The sequence below is a fragment of the Diceros bicornis genome, chromosome 9 (genome assembly GCF_020826845.1).
Source record: "Diceros bicornis minor isolate mBicDic1 chromosome 9, mDicBic1.mat.cur, whole genome shotgun sequence".
NCBI lineage: Eukaryota > Metazoa > Chordata > Mammalia > Perissodactyla > Rhinocerotidae > Diceros > Diceros bicornis.
In genome coordinates, this window is record NC_080748.1 from 44,329,661 (window position 1) to 44,350,159 (window position 20,499).

Sequence of the window (20,499 nt, forward strand, 5' to 3'; positions counted from 1 at the left end):
TAACTTACCTGGGCCCAATGTTAAGCAAAATAGTGCCTACTGAGCATGAAATCTCGGGGGGAAAAAAAATTAGAAGTTCAGAATTTAGAGTATTTCAGCAGAATTAGGGACTTATGAACTATTTCTGGTCTTCCAGAGAACACATATTTCTAGTTATTAGATACTTTTATCTGTTAAGGCACATATATGGTGTTTTTTTTCTCTCAAATAATGCTAGGTATATAAGACTTTTCTTATCCTCCCATCCAATGGTCTTAAAGAACATTGCCCTTGCATTGGGCAGCATTTTCTGATATCAACCCACATGAAGCATGAGGTACACCTTAAAGATTACATAATATTTATTATTTTCATTTGCTTATGCCATCACTTATTCAATAAAACACTGCATTACCTTTCTGTCATTGAAACATTTTGAAATTCAATTATAGACTATTTTACTTTGTAAAGTTTTTGTATTGATATCTCATGTCTGTGCTTTGTAGATTATTGTTTATATCTGTTGTTGATGTTGTCATTTCCTGATTTTCTACTTTTACAAAAATATTTGGAGACAACATTGGCAGCTTGGCCTCCTGTCTCTAAAGTGCTGTCAAATAGATCATTTTAAATAAATAGTAGTTGAATACATGAGCTAATCCTTTCCTCAACATCATATATATTACAATTTTTTAAAAGAAAGATTTTATTAAAATTTACCATCAGTGTTCAAAACACACAGAATTAAGTCAGAGTATCTGGCAGAACACACAGAATTAAATCAGAGCCTCTGGCAATAGCTTGACAATATTTAATTTTATCCTCTTTGTTCTTATTGCCTAAGTTTTGAAATTTTGTTTCATATAAAGATTGGATGTTTAAGTCTGTGCTTTTATCTCCAACAGTAGAAGTAAGTCCCATGAGAACTCCATTTTCGATTATTTTCTGGAGCATTAACTATAAAAACAACAATGGATGTGAAAATGTCTATTCCTCCTCCATCTTGTTCCTTCTTCTTCTTCTAAATATTTAAAGTTTACTGACTCAGTAGTAAAAGTTTAGATGACTAATGCAATAAAAACTATATTGGGGAACTATTTCAGCATTCATATATCATTATTAATTGATATTTATGATTACTTTTAGCTTGCTTATTTTTCTTTCTAAAAGAACCACATTAGCATCTTCTGAGTATAGAAGATAGAAAATTTCTGCCACTTTACCTTGTAAATATACTCCATGGTGATACACTAGGCCCTAATGTAGTCAGAAATCATTCAAATATTTGATGAATCTTAGATAGTGCCTCTGGCTTAAATATTGCATTTGACCCTTAACGTACAAAGAAGAGCATATGTAGCAAATGGTTTACATCACAAAGAGAGAGCTTACATTATATACTGTGTTATTTTCTGAAATATTTACTGGATTTGTTTCTTTCTGGGAATTTGCAGCTGTATAATTTATCTACAGAGGAAAATAAAGGAGAAGATAACAGGTATTGAACAGACCCTTGCATGCAAGAGGAGTATTTAATTTCAAATACATTCTGTTTGTATTATTTAATAGGTTATCAAGTTTAGCATTCTAGAAAAATGAATAATATTAAGAGATTTTTTTAACTGCCATCTGAAGACAGAAATAACTAAATCCATATGCACCATCTTGTTCTTTGTGAATATTTTCAGTGCAGAGAGGACTATACTTAACTCATGTTTCATAAGCCAAAGAGTCTCATTTTTATTTTAACAAAAATGTTAGCATTAAAAAATATATATTATTATATAAGTTTCAGAGGTACAGAATTATAATTTGATATCTGTATACACTACAAAGTGCTTGCTCCCACACACCATAAAGTCCACTTATGGTATTGCTTGCATTTATAGATTCTTAAGCTTATGGAATCTGCTGAGAGTGTAGCATGTTTAACATTTCAAAGAAAAAGAAATATATTTGGGGGGCTGGGCCTTGGCCTAGTGGTTAAGTTCAGTGTGCTCCACTTTGGAGGCCTGGGTTCGGTTCCTGGGCGCGGGCCTACACCACTCTTTGGCGGCCATGCTGTGGTGGCAACCTACATACAAAATAGAGGAAGACTGACACAGATGTTAGCTCAGGGAGACTCTTCCTCCAGCAAAAAGTGGAAGATTGGCAACAACTGTTAGCTCAGGGCAAATCTTCCTCAACTGCAACAAAAAAAGAAATGTATTTTAAAAACTTTTACTTTTGCATTGAACATGCAATTATCATTAATAATGATGAAAATGTATTGTAAGAATCAATGCAACTTCCTTAAAATTGTCTTAGCTTGGGGGAAAAAGTCCTTAAAGTTTAAACTTTATCTGAAGTTACTTTCACAATGGTTTTCTATTACACAATACTACGCTGAGATTGCATGATGATGACAAGAAGTTAAAGGAAAGAAAAAAATTATAAAATGCTTTTCTATACAAATCACATGCTCTTGTGGCATATAATTTTGGTAAAAATTCACTTGCAATTTTAAATAAAAACACTTGCAGGATTAGTAAACAGGAGGAGATTCAGGATGTCTTATATGTTTTGAACAAATAGATGAGTAATGATGAATTACCAGTAATAACAGAGAGAGATGATCTTCTAACAATTTTCTGCTGTCTCCCAAGTCATAATTTTTGTTTGATTGTGTGTGTTGCTCAGCTTTCTATATCACCTTAAGTGTATATCATTTCTGTTTAGGAAATAGTAAATGGTTTCAGAGTAGAACAAATTGCCAGCTTTTGTTCAGTTTTCAGAGTATCCTTGACCTTCTCAGTCATTGATGCCATGAGATGCAGCTGAAGTCCTATGGGAATCTGAAATGGACTGAACATTGAATTTAAATAGAAATTACATTCCCTGTTAACATATTTGCAAAATATAAACATCTCCTTTACCCACCCCTTCAGAGAATGTTTTCTATTATCACTAAACTTGTTACTCAGTTTCTCTCAGAATAAAGTGATACTCTCCTGTCTTTTAAGAGGAAAGGCATCCATAGCTCTGCTCTCCATCTCACTGCCTCTTTGTACAACTCATGCTTTCAGAAAGCTCTTCAGTGCTTTCAGTATAATTGTATTGCTTTTGGTTTGCAAAAGAAGTATTCTAGAGATGACACAGTGCATGCTCTCAGGCCTGTAAGCTCACAGTAGGTGAACATTTTCCATTTTTAATGTATAAGAAATGTTTTTTTAATATGAATTAGAATATTATCTGTGGAATGTGGTAAATATGTTTTTTAATGCTGGATGTTAACCTTGGAATTTATTCTATTTAAATCTAATATTGCTTTATTTTTATCTTCAGAACTGCATATTTTACTTTTTAATTTGTCTTAAATTCATTTGGATTCACCAAATACTTCCATGATGCTGGAATTATATGCAAGGTATGCTAGCAATTTTTAATCTAAATAAGCAGGTTAAACGGGTTAATTGGGTTTTCACTTTCCCAATTACATTCCTGCTTGTTTTAATGAATATTGTTCAAGTGTATGGATATTATATTAGCATCGGCAATATAATTTTCTTTCATTCATATGCAATTTATAGTGTTTGCCCTTTACTTTGGAGAAGCCACACTTTCAAGTAAAATTAGATTTCACAACTGTGGATGCCTTTTTTTTTTCTTTCACTCTTCTTTTTTAATATGTGTCTCTGATCTCATTAAATGTCTTAGAAGGTTGTGTCTACTGTTTAAACACAATTGACTGCATATACAGTGCTGCCCCAGGGATTGATTGGCCTGAATTTCCACAGTTTGTTTATCTGTTGTTTCTTACTGACCCCGTGGAAATTCAAGACAGTAAGTATAGGACCAATAATGATGTCACCACTTAATGTCAAAAACTCAAATAGAAAAATTTGATTCAGTAGGTCTTTCTCAGGGCTTATTCTTTATTTTCCATGTCAAAATGATCTCATCTATACAATTAATGCTGTTGTTCTATGGCATAGATAAATTGTTCATATAAGCGTATTTAATACACATACATTTGTTTGTTTTTGAGAAATATTTTATTAAAGTGCATAAGATACATGTCTAAGCAACTTCCTGTCCTCCATTTCCATTATTTCCATCCCGTTTTTCTCAGTCATTGGCCATCCAAGTTTCTTATTTGATATTAGCTCCACACAGTAAATTAATTTTTCTTATGCTAAGAAAAAGCGTCACTCACTCACACACACCCCCCCCAAACATATTATAATGTTGGAGTGCAGTATTAAAGTAATAAACTGAACCCAAACACAGTACAGTGTAGGTTTTAAGAATATACCCTTAATAACTAGAGATCCAGGGTTCAAGTCCTGACTCTTTTTCTTATAGCCTCGTGGTCTGATTTTAGGCAATTTATTTAAATTTACCATGTTTTAACTTCCTCTCTTTAAGAATGTCATAGCAATACTACCTGTTCTTGGAATGTTATAAGGCTAGGATGACTTGTTAGGTGTCCAGTCATCAGAAGAATGTCTGTGATTCAATGCTAAATAAGTGTTAGTTTCTATCAATACTACAGAAAACTTGTAATGAGGGATAGATTTTCCAATACTATACATTATCCAAATAATTTATTTGGGAAAGGCCATAAATCCCAGTTTGTTTGAGAAAGTTCTAGTTTATCGCTGTGGTCCTTGTAGAATAATTCATTCATATGATAATAATTCAGTGCTGCTTTTTACTCTCACAAGTGTAAATTATACAGTCACCCTATAAAAACTCAACTTCTACATAGAATTTACTATTTTTTAGCTTCTTCCCATACTTCTCCAGTAAAGCTATTCTGAATAAGGTCACCGACGACTTCTGTCATGTTAATCTCTCTTTATATTCTATGTTCTTATCTGAATTGAATGTTGTATAGTATATAACATTGTTGACTATTTCCTCATTCTTAAAGTCATCTCCCTTCTGTGTCTTTCCTTTTTCTTGGATGTTCATTTTCACTTTCTTTTGTGAGATTCTCTTCCTCCCCATCAATTATAATTTCCACTTGCCCATGTTTTTATCTAAGGTTCCATTTTCTTCTCATCCTATGCCTTGTTCCCAGGCAACTTATTTATTAAACAAGCTATGTGGAGGACATTAGACTAAGTGAAATAAGCCTGTCACAGGACTGCATGACTCCACCTATATGAGGTATCTAAAACAGTCAAAGTCATAGAAGCAGAGAATATAATAATGATTGTTGGTGGCTGGGGGTAGAGAAAATGGAGAGTTGTTGTTCAATGGGTATAAAGTTTCAGCTATGCTAGACTAATAATTTCTAGAGATCTTCTGTACAACATAGTACCTATAGTTAATAATTTTGCGCTTCAAAATTTGTTATGAGAGTAGATGTCATGTTAAGATCTACAAACAAAACAAACCAACAAAAGATAAAAAGCAAAAACAAAGGGATACAAGGAAATTTTGGGAGGTATTGGATATGTCTATTACCTTGATTGTAGTGATGGTATAGTGGGTGTTTATATACATCCAAAATCATCAAATTGTACACATTAAATATGTGCAGTTCTTTGTATATCAATTATACCTCAATAAAACTGTTAAAAAATAGAGTCTGGCTTATAATAAGCGCTATATAAACATTTACCCGCATTATTATTTATTGGCTACTTGTAATTTTTCCATGAATTTTCTGTATAAATTTTTTTTGGTTTTGCCAAATTGGCTCTTAAGGTTTCTATTTTCAGTTTACATGAGTAATTTGTATAGTAAAGATATTAAATTGTCACAAAATATGTTAGACTGGTAGAATTTTAAACTACTATTCTCAGTTCAGTGTCGTTTATAAGATTAAAATCCAGATATAATACTGTTCATTTGAATGTACCACAGATACCACAAATACAATCCATCCAAAATTTAATTTGTCATTTGCCTGCTATGTATATGCTTCTTCTATGTTTCTTACTGTCAACTACCCAATCTCCTCAGCCATAACTGTAGAAAACAGTTTTAAATCTTCTCTTTGTCTTATTGAAACAAAATATAAAATTATTCCCCTTATTACATGCTATCTCCAAATGATCTCTTTCCTGTTTTTGTTCTTTATTACATTAGGTGACTGTACATTCTTTCTGGAATTAACACGAAAATTTATTACCTGGTATCCCAGTGTCTATTATTTTCCTCACATGACACATTCTTACACTTTGCTCCAAGGTTTATCTTTCCAAATCCCAATGTGTTTATATTACCCTTCTGTTTAAGTTGTTTTACAGATTTCCACTGACTTCAGAATTTAATAAAAATGACCTAGCTAGCTTAAAAGGCCTCTGCCCCTCCTCTAATATTACCCTTAACTCCCACCCCTTCCATGAACCTAGTGCGTTGTAATTGTGGGAAAAAGATTTTTTTTTTATTAATTGCTCCCATCCAAGGTTGCAATTGGATTCAGTACAAAAGAAATACTCTCTCTCCTATACCCACTTTACATTTTAGTCTTACCTCAAAGATTAATAGTCTGCCTCTCTTTAAAACTCTCTCTCTCTACCTCAGAATTCGTTTTTACAGACATATATACATCTTCTCATACTGGAACACTCTGAACCTAACGACTCCTACGAGCTTTTACCCCTTCAACTGCAGTCCAGGAGAAGGACAAAAATGTACGGGACTAAGAATAAGCTTGTCTAGATGATTAGAAGTGGTTCTTAGAAGTCCTTATTTTATGCAGTTTAGCTCTCTATAGTAAATAGTCTTAGGGTTTCTAGCAAACATTAGTCTTCAGGTCCTTGTTATTATATGACATATCAATGCAATTCTTCAAATGGATGGCACAGCAGTGACAGCTTAAATTGAATGAGTAATTTTAAGAAGAGATATTTTTCATAAAAAGTACTGAAAATATCTCCCATATGTCATCCACACATGCATTTTGTTGATGTACTATTTCACTACAGTCACATTTAATAAAGTATATGAATATTTGTCAAACATCAATTAATTGGAAGTTTGCGTTTTGAAAATGCAATTTCTTCAATAGTTTCCCATGTATAAATTTCCCTAAGGTGGTGAATACACAACAAAACAATATAAACGATCAGCAGTGTGCCTTCACATCCACTGTATTCAAGAAAGAAAGTTTGTTATAGGATTATGTGCTATTTTCTACTAAAATTAGTAAACTCATCTAACTCATCTAACTTTTTCACATTATAAAAGTTTCTGTATCTCATGGAAATATTATTTTAGATAAATCTTTGTTTCCTTCATAAAAATGAAATATATACCTCAGTAAAAAAATCTCCATGGTGATAATAAATGATTTTGGAAGATTTTGCTTCTTCAGTGGAAAAGGAATTTAAGCCAATTACATAAAATGCCAACATCAATCCATTATGAATGAATTCACTTAGAAAAAAACTGCATTGCAGAGATCTACTTTATACACCTACAAAATTATTCTGGAATATTTAATTATTCTATGGTTATTCTACTGTGATTTTGAAGAATTACTCAATTTTTATTCCATTTGGCTACATACACATGGACTGTCATGCAGAAACAAGATTCTTACATATGGGCTTGATTATAGAATACAAGAGTGAAAGAAAGAAAGAATAAAGGAAGGAAGGAAGGGATGGAAAAATGAATGAATGAATGAAGGAAGAAAGAATAGAAAGAATGAAAGAAGGAATGTCAACTGTAACAGAAACAATACACTCCAAGCAAGGCCACTTAAACATTGAATCTCAGAAGGAAATCCTTTTGGATAAAAATGCCATAGAATTCTAGCTACTTTCATGTAAAAATGACATCTGTGTACCTCCTTCTCTTAAAGAATAATTCATTGTTTTTGGAAAATATTACCTCATCTAAAATAACCAATGTACTTCAAAATCAAATTTTGGAGAAGTACTTAACGTCACATGATAGTTCTGGGAGGAACTCCTGGTAATTCTAATAGTAAAACTCATTTTCTGTAAGAGTACATATATAGATACACATATATATATGTATAGACTACACTCTATTGTGGATATTTACACATGTATGTGTGTATATATTGCACTATAGTATGATTTTTAACACATTAGCTCTGATAATTCTCTAGTAATGTGTCTTATGTATGCTGCTTTTGTTTAATCTTTAGTAAAATCTTGAATATTATTTAGGTAAAATGCAAAACATTTTACTATGTAGAGAAGGTTATGTAACACAATATGGTAAGTCAAAGTTGAGGAGTAGCCTTTGTGCTAAAACATAACTTGTTTCCAACTGTCAAAAAATGTGGGGTTTTTTTCCTCCTTTTTCTTAGATTATTGTGTTATAGATGCTCAAGAAATATATAGATACAAATACATATATTTGTAAATCGTTTCTGTGCCATTTTTACAAATAATAATATATTTCACAATAGCTAATGATGAAGCCAAGAACTGACATTCAAGGGTAAACAACATAAGCTTTTATGTCCTATAGCTCTCTTTGTCATCATCGATGAGGTTTCATGGAATGTCAGCCTCAAAAACAAATAGAATTATATGAAAAGTTCCTTGTACTCATGGTGTTCATCAGTCTTTGCAAGTAACCTGACTATTTGTATTGGAAGCTTTCTAAAAGTGTTTAAACTTTTTCTTCTATGAACCAGAAATTATGATGTCATCATCAGTTTAGGCATTTTTTGATCTCGTTATTGATCTCTTATTCCTCAAGGGCTTTTTTTTAACCTCACAAATTGACTTTACTCCCTGTATCTCACTGTTTTTCCTCCTATTATTTTATACATCAAGTTCTAAACCCAACGTTGTAATAGACAAATGTTGTTATGAGCCCTGAAACACTGAAGATCAATTATCTTGTTTTAGCTGTTATTATTGGACTAATTTCAACTGTATTCTGGGCACAAACAAATTAAGATTAAATAAGATATGCTGCATTCTTTCAATAGCAGATGTTTTGACGCTGCCAGCTGTGTAGCAGTTGCTCTACTGGAAGTACTATGTAAAATAAATGTAATATATATTTGTTACAGTGTTTTTCCTATTGTTCATTTGTTGCAATTAAAAAAATCGTCAAGATGGTATGGAAAAGAGTTAATTTAACAAAGAACGGTTATGAGCATGCAAAGCATCAGCAAAAGGCATATGTGTTGTAAAACAATTACAGTTGGAACGGTAAATTTGGGAGGGGGAGAAGGATAGATGATAGATAGATAGACAGCTAGATATAATAGGTGCACATATACATAGATACCTAGAAATGGTAATTTTCTGATAAGAAAAAATTATGATCTCAATTAATGAAATGAAAGGTGATTGATGCTACTTTATTTAAACAGAGCATAAGTCACAGGAAGGTAAAATAGAAAAGAGACTTGCAGTAGCAGAAAAAGGAAAATATGATCTATAACAGAAGTAGGACTGTGGGTTTTGAAAACACTGGGCATAGTTAAGGCACAACATAGAGGAAAACCTGGTAATAGAGTATCTGCAGTAACATAAAAAGTGATGTATTTAAAGATGAATTCAATTCTTATTTAAATAATAGTGTATTAAGCACATAAATATGTCATTCAACACATATTTGTTGAGTACTAGCTATGGCCAACTATAGGCCAGGCAATAGTCTGAGTCCTGGGGTTACAGTGGTTAGCAAAACCACAAGGCCTCTGCTGACATGTAGATGACACTCGAGTGTGGAGAGAAGAGAATTTTTAAAAATACACTTACAGTATATTAGATGGTGCTAAATAATGGTGAAAGAGGGATTATATAGAGAGGTTCATCAGGAGAGGCCTCTCTGACAAGGTGACGTTTGAACAAAAACATGAGTGAAGTTAGGCAACAAGCATGCAGACATATGGCAGGTGTACGAGGGAAGAGATCCTGACAAAAACACGTTTTGAATTTTTAAGAACCAAGAAAGAGAATCATCAATATTTTATTTTAGTAGCACCAAGAAAGGGAAAGGTCAGAGATTGGGAAAGATCATGTAGTGTCTTGTAGCCATTGGAAGAACTTTGGATTTTATTCTGAGATGTGAAGATATTTGTGCTTTTGAGTATAGGAGTGGTGTCATCTAATTTATAGTTTAAATGGATCACTCTGGATGATGTGTTGAGAATAGATTGTTATGGCAACAAAGTTGATATAAATATATCAGTAAGGAAGCCATTGCATGGTTTGGATTTGAGGCACAGAGCACAGCTAGTGAGATGTGGTCAGATTCTGAATATACTTCCAATTGAAGGTGAAGTTTTGTTAATGAATTGTGTGTGTGTGTGTGCATGTGTGTGTGTGTATGAGTGTGAAAACTTCAGGAACAAAATAGAGGATACAGATAATAATTTGGAAACCATGAACATATATATAATATTTGAAACCATTTCATTGGACAAGAAACATTTATAGAGTTCAGGGCATAGACAGATTCTGTAGACATTTATTTATGCTAGATATTGTGGTATATATTGAGAATTAGTTATTAATTCCTTCCTGACTTGCATGACATGGTGCGTCTATTAAAGAAAATGAGGTAACCTGACTGGAGTGGAAACAAAACTTAACACTGGACTAAGGTGAATTCTCATGTATGCCAGTTATTTGATGCCAGTGATGTTACCTAATCTCTTGCATTAGTTTTCTTATTTGGAAATTGGGCAGACATTAATATACACCTCATAGGTTATATAAAATTTAAATAGCATAAATAAAACCAAACAAAAAATATATATGAAAGATACATTCATTTTCTTTTTAAATAATAAAAAAATATACCGAATGGAATGTACCAAATGACCACCACAGGTATTAAAAGAAAAGATTCCTGTTTGCTAAGGAAGGAAAGGCTTAACTGAGCAGATTGAACTTAAAGTTAGCTTTGATATGATGGAAAAGGAAGCATATCAAGCTTTGACTACATGCAAAGCACAATTCTTGGTGTTCGGAGAAACATCACTTTATGTTTCTGTTTCTTTTCCTATTTTCTGCTTTCATTTATACCAGAAATAATTCATGGTTCTCCTCTCTATAACCACTTCTCTTCCAGATGATATATATTTAAAGACAAAGGCAAATGGTCCTTTTTCTAAAGAATTTTATACAGTGGAAAAACTCAATAGGATCTTCAGAGTACCATTAATCCTGGGGGAATTTGTGTGTGTGTGTGATTTTTTTTCCCAGTTTTATTGAGAAACAATTGACATACATCACTGTATAAGTTTATGTACAGCACAATGGTTTTATTTACATATATTGTGAAATGATTACCACAATAGGTTCAGCTAACATCCATTTTCTCATACAGATAAAATAAAAAGAAAAGAAAGAATAAAAGGAAAAAAATTTTCTGATAGTGATGAGAACTCTTAGGATTTATTCTCTCAGTAACTGGTCAAAAGATACAAATTTCCACTTATAAGATAAGTAAGTACCAGGGATGCAATGTACAACATGATGAGTACAGCTAACACTGCTGTATGATATACAGGAAAATGGTTAAGAGAGTAAATCCTGAGTGTGGATGCTTTTTTTAAATCTCTCCATCACTTGTATGTTTATCTTACTTTATATTCCCTCCTTCTTACCCAAAAGTCAAAAGGTAAATTATTTAACCTGAGAGGCTAATCTGCATTAATGTTTTTTCACTGTATTATTTTTCACTTTTTATTTTTTTATTTTTTTTTCCGAGGAAGATCAGCCCTGAGCTAACACCCATGCCAATCTTCCTCTTTTTGCTGAGGAAGACCGGCTCCGAGCTAACATCTATTGCCAATCCTCCTCCTTTTTTTTTTTCCCCCAAAGCCCCACTAGATAGTTGTATGTCATAGTTGCACATCCTTCTAGTTGCTGTATGTAGGACGCCGCCTCAGCATGGCCGGACAAGCGGTGTGTCGGTGCGCACCTGGGATCCGAACCCAGGCCGCCAGTAGCAGAGCGTGCACACTTAACTGCTAAGCCACGGGGCCGGCCCCTACTTTTTATTTTTAAATAGTTATAGACTTATAGAAAAATTGCAAAAACAATATAGAGTTCTTGTATATCCTTCACCCAGATTTCCCCAATGTTAACTTACATAACCAGAGTACAATGATCAAAATCAGGAAATCAACATTGGTACATCATTTTTAATTAAACTATAGACCTATTCAGATTGTACCAGTTTTTCTACTAAAGTCTTTTCCCTGCTTCAGGATCCAATCCGGGATCCCATTTTGCATTTAGTTGTCACATCTCCTTAGTCTCCCCCAGTCTATGACGGTTCCTCAGTCTTGCTTTGTCATTCATGACTTTGACACCTTAGAAGAGTACTGGTCAGTTATTTTGTACACTGTCTCTCAATTTGAGTGTTTCTGATGCTTTCTCATGATTAGATTGAGGTCATGGATTTTTCATAATACCACAGAAGTGACATATTCTTCTCTGTGTATCTTGTGTGAGGGTATATGATGTTGATATATCTTATTACTGACTTATTACTGATGATGTTAACTCTGCTAAGATGGTGTCTGCCTGGTTTCTCCTCTGTAAAGTTACTATTTTTCTCTTCGAAGTTAATAAATGTCTAGATATTTTCATTTTAAATGTTTTGACAATGGCCCAAATATCTGTGGGATCGAGGGTCCAGCTGTATCTCAGGTGATACTAGCTACAAAATCTTACTTCGATTCTTCCTAAGAACATCATTTCATTGGTGTTGTCTATCAATTTTGACATGCTATTAACTTAATTATCGGCCCAATTCTTCATACCTCCCAGAATCCACACACTTGACCTGTCCCATGTGACTTGTTTTGGCTACTGGTAGGAAGACAGAAGTAACAATGAGCTTTCCTATTCTTTGAGAGGCATTATATATTTCTAATTGTCTGTGTTTAAGATTTCTAATTTCCGCCTTTGCCATGAAAATAACGTGACTCAGCTAGTTTTCTAGCGCTTCAAGAGAAAAGACATGTGGAGCAGAGCCACTTCAGCCAACTCACAGACCTGCAGTGAAAAGCCAGGCAGTCTGCTCATCACAACCTGAAGATTTGCCCAGACAAACCTGATACCAATCACCCAAGCCCTACCCAACATGCAGACACATGAGTAATAGTATTTGCTTATTGTTACCTGCCACTAAGACTGTGTTAAGCAGCATTATTTTTACAATAGTTTACAGATTCAACCATTTGAAAATCAAAAATATTTTTCCCAATTGGAGTTGAACTCTTACTGAATAATCTGAACAATAGTTTTCAATTTTGCGTTTTTTTTGACATGATGATTTTAGTGGGAAAGATTCGTGCATATATATATGCATATTCATATATATGTATATATAACCTTTTAAATTATAATTAACCCCTTCTTTAGACTTCTCACACCAATTTGGTATAGGCTAGGGGAAAATCTGACCAGTGAACACCAAGTTATGTGCAAAATTATTCTTTTCTTATCCTCAGTTTTTGATATCAGACCAAATTTTTTAGATTTAATGTTTTACTCAGAGTAAATTCTATCACATCTACAGTTTTAAGGTTTTAGACTTTTGTCTCCAGAAATTTAAGGTTATTAATTCTGGGTGAAGGGGAAGGAGGATTTTGCCCTTCCCAGAAAGTTTCTCACAACCTTAGCTTTGGATGACCTTCCAGTTCTCAACCATAATCGGAAATGTCTGAATTCACAGTGTGTTCTCAGACTGGGTTTGGTTTGGGATCCCTGCAATGTAAGATTTCTAAACAGTATAAAACCTTGCTTTCCAAAATGAAAAAAATAAATTGCAAATGTATAAAATTATACTGTGTGATACTGTTATGTAGGATATTGGCCCAGAGGGAAAAATAGTGAAGGATTTATCAGTGGATTTGTCAGTGACAAAAAGCACAAAGGAGAATAAAAAATGGTAACAAAGTAGAAATGATTTTTCTAGCATATCTGACTCAGGTAATCTTTTTTAAAAAGGAAGAAAGACAAAGTTTGCTTAACTATAGCATAATAATAACCAAGGTGAAGGAGGAAAAATATGAAATGGAACACACACAAAACTTAATATTACAGGATATGCCAGAGACTAGCATAAATCAATCAGTACATGTAAAATTGCAAAGTACGTTTTGCAGGCACTTATGTTTTACATTTATATATATACACATATATTCACATATATTCATAAGCCTGGGGAAGAAGCTGCATGTCTTAATGTGTTAAAGTGTATGATGCATTCTATTTTTAATGGGAAAAATTAATCAGATAATTACTGAATTCAATAAGAAGTTAGAAATAGGGCATACTTGATATAAGTTTAAGGAGATTGTTTTAAGGCTGAAAGATATAAAATTTATGTGCAAACTACATGTAAGTATACCTTTCTCACACTACAGATATTTGAGAATAAAGTATAAACTAGATGTAACATTGTTTAAAAGTACTGAGAAAGAGAGAGAAAAAGGTGAAAAGGAAAGTAGCATTTCTATCCCCCAGATACTTTTTCCAAAAAAAAATCTCAGTATTGGGGCCAGCCCCGTGGCTTAGTGATTAAGTGTGCGTGCTCCACTACTGACGGCCTGGGTTCGGATCCCGGGCACGCACCGACACACTGCTTCTCGGGCTGTGCTGAGGCAGCGTCCCACGTACAGCAACTAGAAGGATGTGCAACTGTGACATACAACTATCTACTGGGGCTTTGGGGAGAAAAAGGGAAAAAAAGAGGAGGATTGGCAATAGATGTTAGCTCCGGGCTGATCTTCCTCAGACACACACAAAAAATCTCAGTATAAAAACTAAAGCAGAAACTTACTCCTTTGAAAATATTTTTTTCAATCTTCCTTCAACAGACTTACTCAAAATTACTCAGTAGTTATAATGTACTTAGTATTTACCATGGGTCTCATACAGTGCTTCACATTTTACACATTGTGTATTTCATTGAATTCTTGTGCAGCCCATACTGTAGGTCCTGCTATAACTTCTGTTTAAAAAATTAGAGATAGCTGCACTCCCATGTTCACTGCAGCATTGTTTACAATAGCCAAGATGTGGAAACAGCCTGAGCGTCTGTCAGCAGATAAATGCATAAAGAAGATGTGTTGTATATATATATAAATGGAATATTATTCAGCCATGAGAAAGAAGGATATCCTGCTGTTTATAAACATGGTTGGAACTCGATGGCATTATGCTAAGTGAGACAGAGAAAGACACATACTGTATCATATCACTTATATGTGGAATCTTAGAAAGTTGAACTCATGGAAACAGAATAGAATGGTAGTTACCAGGGGCTAGAGGACAGGGAAATGAGGAGCTATTGGTCAAAGGTTACAAACTTCCAGTTAAAGCGCAAATGAGTTCTGGGGATCTCGTATAGAGCATGGTGATTTTTATTAATAATATTATATTATATACTTGAAAGTTGGTAAGAGAGTAGATCTTAAATATTCCCATCACAAAAAAGAAATGATAGTTGTATGACAGGATGGAGGTATTAGTTAATACTATGGTGGTAATTATTTTGCAATATATGTGTATCAATTCAATGTGTCGTGCACCTTAAACTCACACAATGTTATATGTCAATTATATCCTAATAAAACTGGAAAAAAATTAGAGTTGAGAACATTTAAATAACTTGGGTAAAGTCACACAGCCCGTATGAATAGATCAACAACCTGAACCCACATTTTAGAGCCTTCAGATCTCACACTCTTGACCATTACTCAATGTGCCCTAGAAAAAAAAGTTACTTGAAACTACTTTCAGTGATTTGGTGATGAAAGCATGGTGAATATAATAGATGAATGTAAATGTTGCTAAAAATCTCCTGGAGAAGCCAGAGATGATCAAAAATTATGATACCTGTTAAGTGGATAATACTTAATTTCTTTGATGCTAACTCACTCCATCACCAAACAACGTGTAACTTCACATATTAAATATTCGTTATTTTGTTTTTTAATGCTCATATGTTATTTGTAAGACATGTTTGATAAATACATAACTTAGAAATTCAGAACTATTCTGAGCTATGAAAGTCCAACTTGTGAATATCCACTAGATAACATAAGAGAGAAGTCAGAAATCTATAGCCCAGTGGGTCAAATATGGTCAGTCACCTATTTGTATAAATAAAGTTTTATCAGAATGCAGCTACACTGACTCCTTCATGTGCTGTCTAGAGCTGCTTCTCTGCTCTAATAGCAGAACTGAGTACTTACAAGTCAAGTCTGCAGTGTAAGCTGTTCTGCCTCTCGGGCCTTCCACTCCAATGATCCTTGAAGTGTCTCTGGCAAATCGAGTCTCTGGTCAACTACAGTAAGATGACTGCAGTGCAATTCTCTACAGTTTTATAGAAAACTCATGTCATCTTTGCAAATACCTATTTTCTTTTTGAGAAACATCTCCTGGCTTGCTACTAGATTGTAGTAGAAATGAAAAACTAAAAATGGCCTATTATTTGATCATGAGGCCTGAGCTTTCCGTCATGAACTGGATAATATTTGACTCGTTCAGCCGTAAGATTGGGAATGTACAGCAAAAAACTATCATGAGACAGATATAATATATATATATATATATATATATATAGTCATCCTATAGAAGGTCTTGAAGACACAATAAATTGCAAGAGAAAGTTGCTTGGACTCCCACAGCATCTATACTTGTTATTTTACCTCAATCAACACTATGTCATTAGAAGAAGTTAGTTATATCCAGTTTGGTGCAGAGGAAAAAGAAAAAAAAGCAACTTTGGACTGTCTTGCAGTTGGTTCCACAAGATAGCTTGGTACAACTTGGAGGTGGACAGCTGCAGAATTATAGCCTGATTCAGGAGTGATTCAGGGCAGAAGTGAAGGAAAATCATTTAGTGGGTTGAATTTTAGCAGTGCGTTTTGTCTTTCCCTTTATCTGGATCAAGTGATATCCAGAAAAGATTAAAACACAGTTTCTAATGCTTTACTTGGTTTGTCAAGGATTTGGAAAGAGTTATATAGGGAGACTGATGATGAGGGAGTTTGCAAAGATCTGTGTGGGTACACCTCTCAGATGCAGAATATGAAGATATTTGAGTCTCATGGGAATGCCTACATAAGGACACCCACGGGAGAGGAGTCTGTTAAGATCACGTAGGCAAAGTGACATGTTCTATGGAATGTCAGATTTCAAAGTTCACTCAATGGACCATAGTGGAAAGACTAGAGGCATGTATTGAGCTAACTTGGACTTTCCTTTGTCATGACATTTTGTTTCTGATGAGTGCCAAATCTGTCAATGGCAAAGAGCAATGCTGATCCCCTTAAATGAAACCATCCTCTAGGGTCATTAACAAGTAACCAAGTAGTGTATTTATTGTCTTGGACTCCTTCTATCATGAAAGGAGCAGAGATTTCTTGTCCTCATTGAAATAATCATATATTCTGGAGATGAGTTGACCCTCTCTGCTTGTAATACTTCTGCCAGAACTACCATGCAAGAACTTTGGAATGCCTTATTCATTGCCATGGCATTCTGTACAATATTGCTTCAGATTAAGGAACTCATTCCAAAGCAAAGGGTAAGGTAATAGGATCTAGTTTAAGGTATTCACTGTCTTACTACATACTCTATCATTAAAAAACAGCAGTTCTAATAGAATGAGGGAATGGTCCACTAAAGATTCAGTTTGATGCTAACTTGGAGGCCACAATCTGAATGCATAGAGCTCTATCTTAAAGGATTTAGTGTCTGCCCTGAATTAGAGACCAATATATAATATTGTGTCTCTCTTAGCCAGAATACATGGGACCAGAGCAGAAGTGAGAGTGGCTTCTCTTAATATTACAAGTAATAACCCACTAAAAAAATTTTCGTTTCCTATTCCTGCCACCTTGAGTAGTGCTAGTTTGAAGGTCTTAGTTCCCAAAGGATAATACTTCTACTGATGGAAGCTACAATAGTTCCACTTAGTTGGAAGTGAGACTGACACCTGGCCATTTTGTGTTCCTTGTGTTCCTGAACCAAAAGACAAAGAAAGTTTTGTTTTGTTTTGTTTTTTAATATTTTGGATGACTGACCCAGATTACCAAGTGGGTATTAATTTGCTGCCACACAGTGGTGACAGAGAGGACTAAGTCTGGAACCCAGAGAGCATTATGGGGCACTCTTTAGTATTTTCATATCCAAGAGCAAATGATAATGGAATACTATAGCAACCAAAAAAAATTCATGGGCATGTGGATACTGACCTTTTAGGAATGAAGTTTTGGGTCATGAACCACATGATCCACAACTACCTGAGAAATTGGCTGAGGGCAAATAAAGCATGGAAGGCATAGTGGAAGTAAAAAATTATAGATATCAATTATAAGGTTGTACTCAGTTACAAAAATGAGGAACATAGCAGCTACGCATAAATCTTTCATTTCTTATTATGTGTAGAGTTAAATAGATTTTTAACTCTTAACTAATAATTTTTCACTCTCCCCATTTCCTTTATTACTTGACAGGCATTTTATTAGAGGTTAAATTTACAATTTAATCTTCAGTAAGAGAACGTTCAGATGGGGCTGTGACCAGAATGGAAAGTAAATAAGCCAGCCTAGAAATGGATAGGGGGATTTATGGCAACTGCTTCCTGTACATGGAATAGAATGACTATCGGAACTTTGTGTCTTCTCAATTTGGTGAGAGGGTGAGAGCATCTTTAATTGTATAAAGCAGATTTAAAAAAAAGAGCCTGGGGGCCAAATCCACCCTTCAGCCTGTTTTGTAACACATGCAACCTAAGAACGTTTTTATACGTTTTAAAAAGGTGTAAAAAACTAACAAATGACAGTAATAATAAAAGGAGAATATGCAACACACCGTACACGGCCCACAAAGCCTAAAATATTTACTACCTGGCCCTTTAAAGAAAAAATTTGCTGACCATTACTATAAAGGATAGTTGCACATGTTCTTAGTGAAAGCAGAAAGTTGTTTCTGTTGTAATAAGGAGGTTAATATACATATACAAATGTGTGCACAGGGGCTTTGTATGCTTTTGTCTTTCATCGTCAAACCCTCTCTTCTCAATACTAGTTTGTGATGCTGGTGCTGAGACACTGCAGTCCACACATCTGCTGAGTAGCTGCATCCTTTTAAGATTCAGCCAATTGTGAGAGGTAGAAGAAAACTGGAAGGCTGGAGGAGGATTTACTGCTTCCGATCATTTCTTGTTCCTGTTTAGTTTCTTATTTCCTGTTCCTATGAACATTACCCCAGCAATTCTTCCTTCTGACAGGTGCAATATGTTTTAGTAACATGACTTGAATCTAGTTTTTATTGTTTTCCAACACTTAGAGAAGAAACTCATTTTGCCCTCTCTGCAAAACTCTCCCCAGCCGGCCAGTGCTCCTCTCAGATGTCTGGATTCTTGTCTCCTCCTTTGAGTTCACAGACGAAGGTAAAGGGGCACATATGTATGGTGACGGTTGAAAACTAGACTATTGGTGGTGAACACGATGCAGACTATACAGAAACTGATATATAGTAGTGTACACCTGAAATTTATACAATGTTATAAGCCAATATGACCTCAATAATATAATAATAATAAAAAAGACAAAAGCACCAGCTTAGAAGCACTCCCTACTCAGATGTATGAGTGTCAGTTCTGCAGGGGTCTTCCTTCAATCTTATAACTTTTAATAATTTCAAACATAATCACTTGGTTCCCCCAGTTCTGGGAGTGGTAGCTGCTTCCTTCACTTGATATCTTTATGAAACGTTAGTGTTCTCCTTTTGTTTTTAAAATATATTCAATACCTAGCTAACAATCTCCAATGTTAACTTCTATTAATAACATTGTGGTTTCTGTCTCCTGAATGGATCATAATTTAGATTGGAATTCACTCCAGAATGTCAACTTAAAATCTTTCTGAATTATTTCTTATAAAAATTTCTTTTCTTATTGCAAGTATGGGTAAAGACTTGTCCCAAAGCCATAATTTTTACCAGCTGATAATTTTAAACTTTTAAGCAATTGACATATTTTATTATTTTTTCTAGATTGCTTTCAAGTGATTACTCCTTTATTGAAAGGAAAACTTTAAAGAAAATTTTGTAAACTGTGTGAACAAAGAAAGATAAATGATTGAATGATTTTAGAAAGAAATGTGATGATTCTTTACTCGTAAAAGTATTAATGTCCATAAATACATCTCTCCAATGTTATCGGTCTTATCAGAAAACTTGTGTCAGCTAATATTTCCTCTTAAGGAATTTAAAATAAGTGGGGATCAAAAAGCTCTGAGTAACTATTAAGTGCAATTAACATTTAAATGGAGAACATACACTAATTCTGTGTATATATGGAAGTTTTACTTACTGTCTACGCCTCTGAATATTGTTGAAACATCATTAATTCTAGCCTTATTTGGGCTGAAAATTTATTTTCTTGAAAGATTGGTTTCTATTATCGATAATTCACTTTGTCTTAGGTGAATTGTGATGGGATCTGTTATGGAGTGAATATCTGTGTCCCCCCCAAAATTCATATGTTGAAATCTACTCCCTAATGTGATGGAATTTGGAGGTGAGGACTTTGAGACGTAATTAG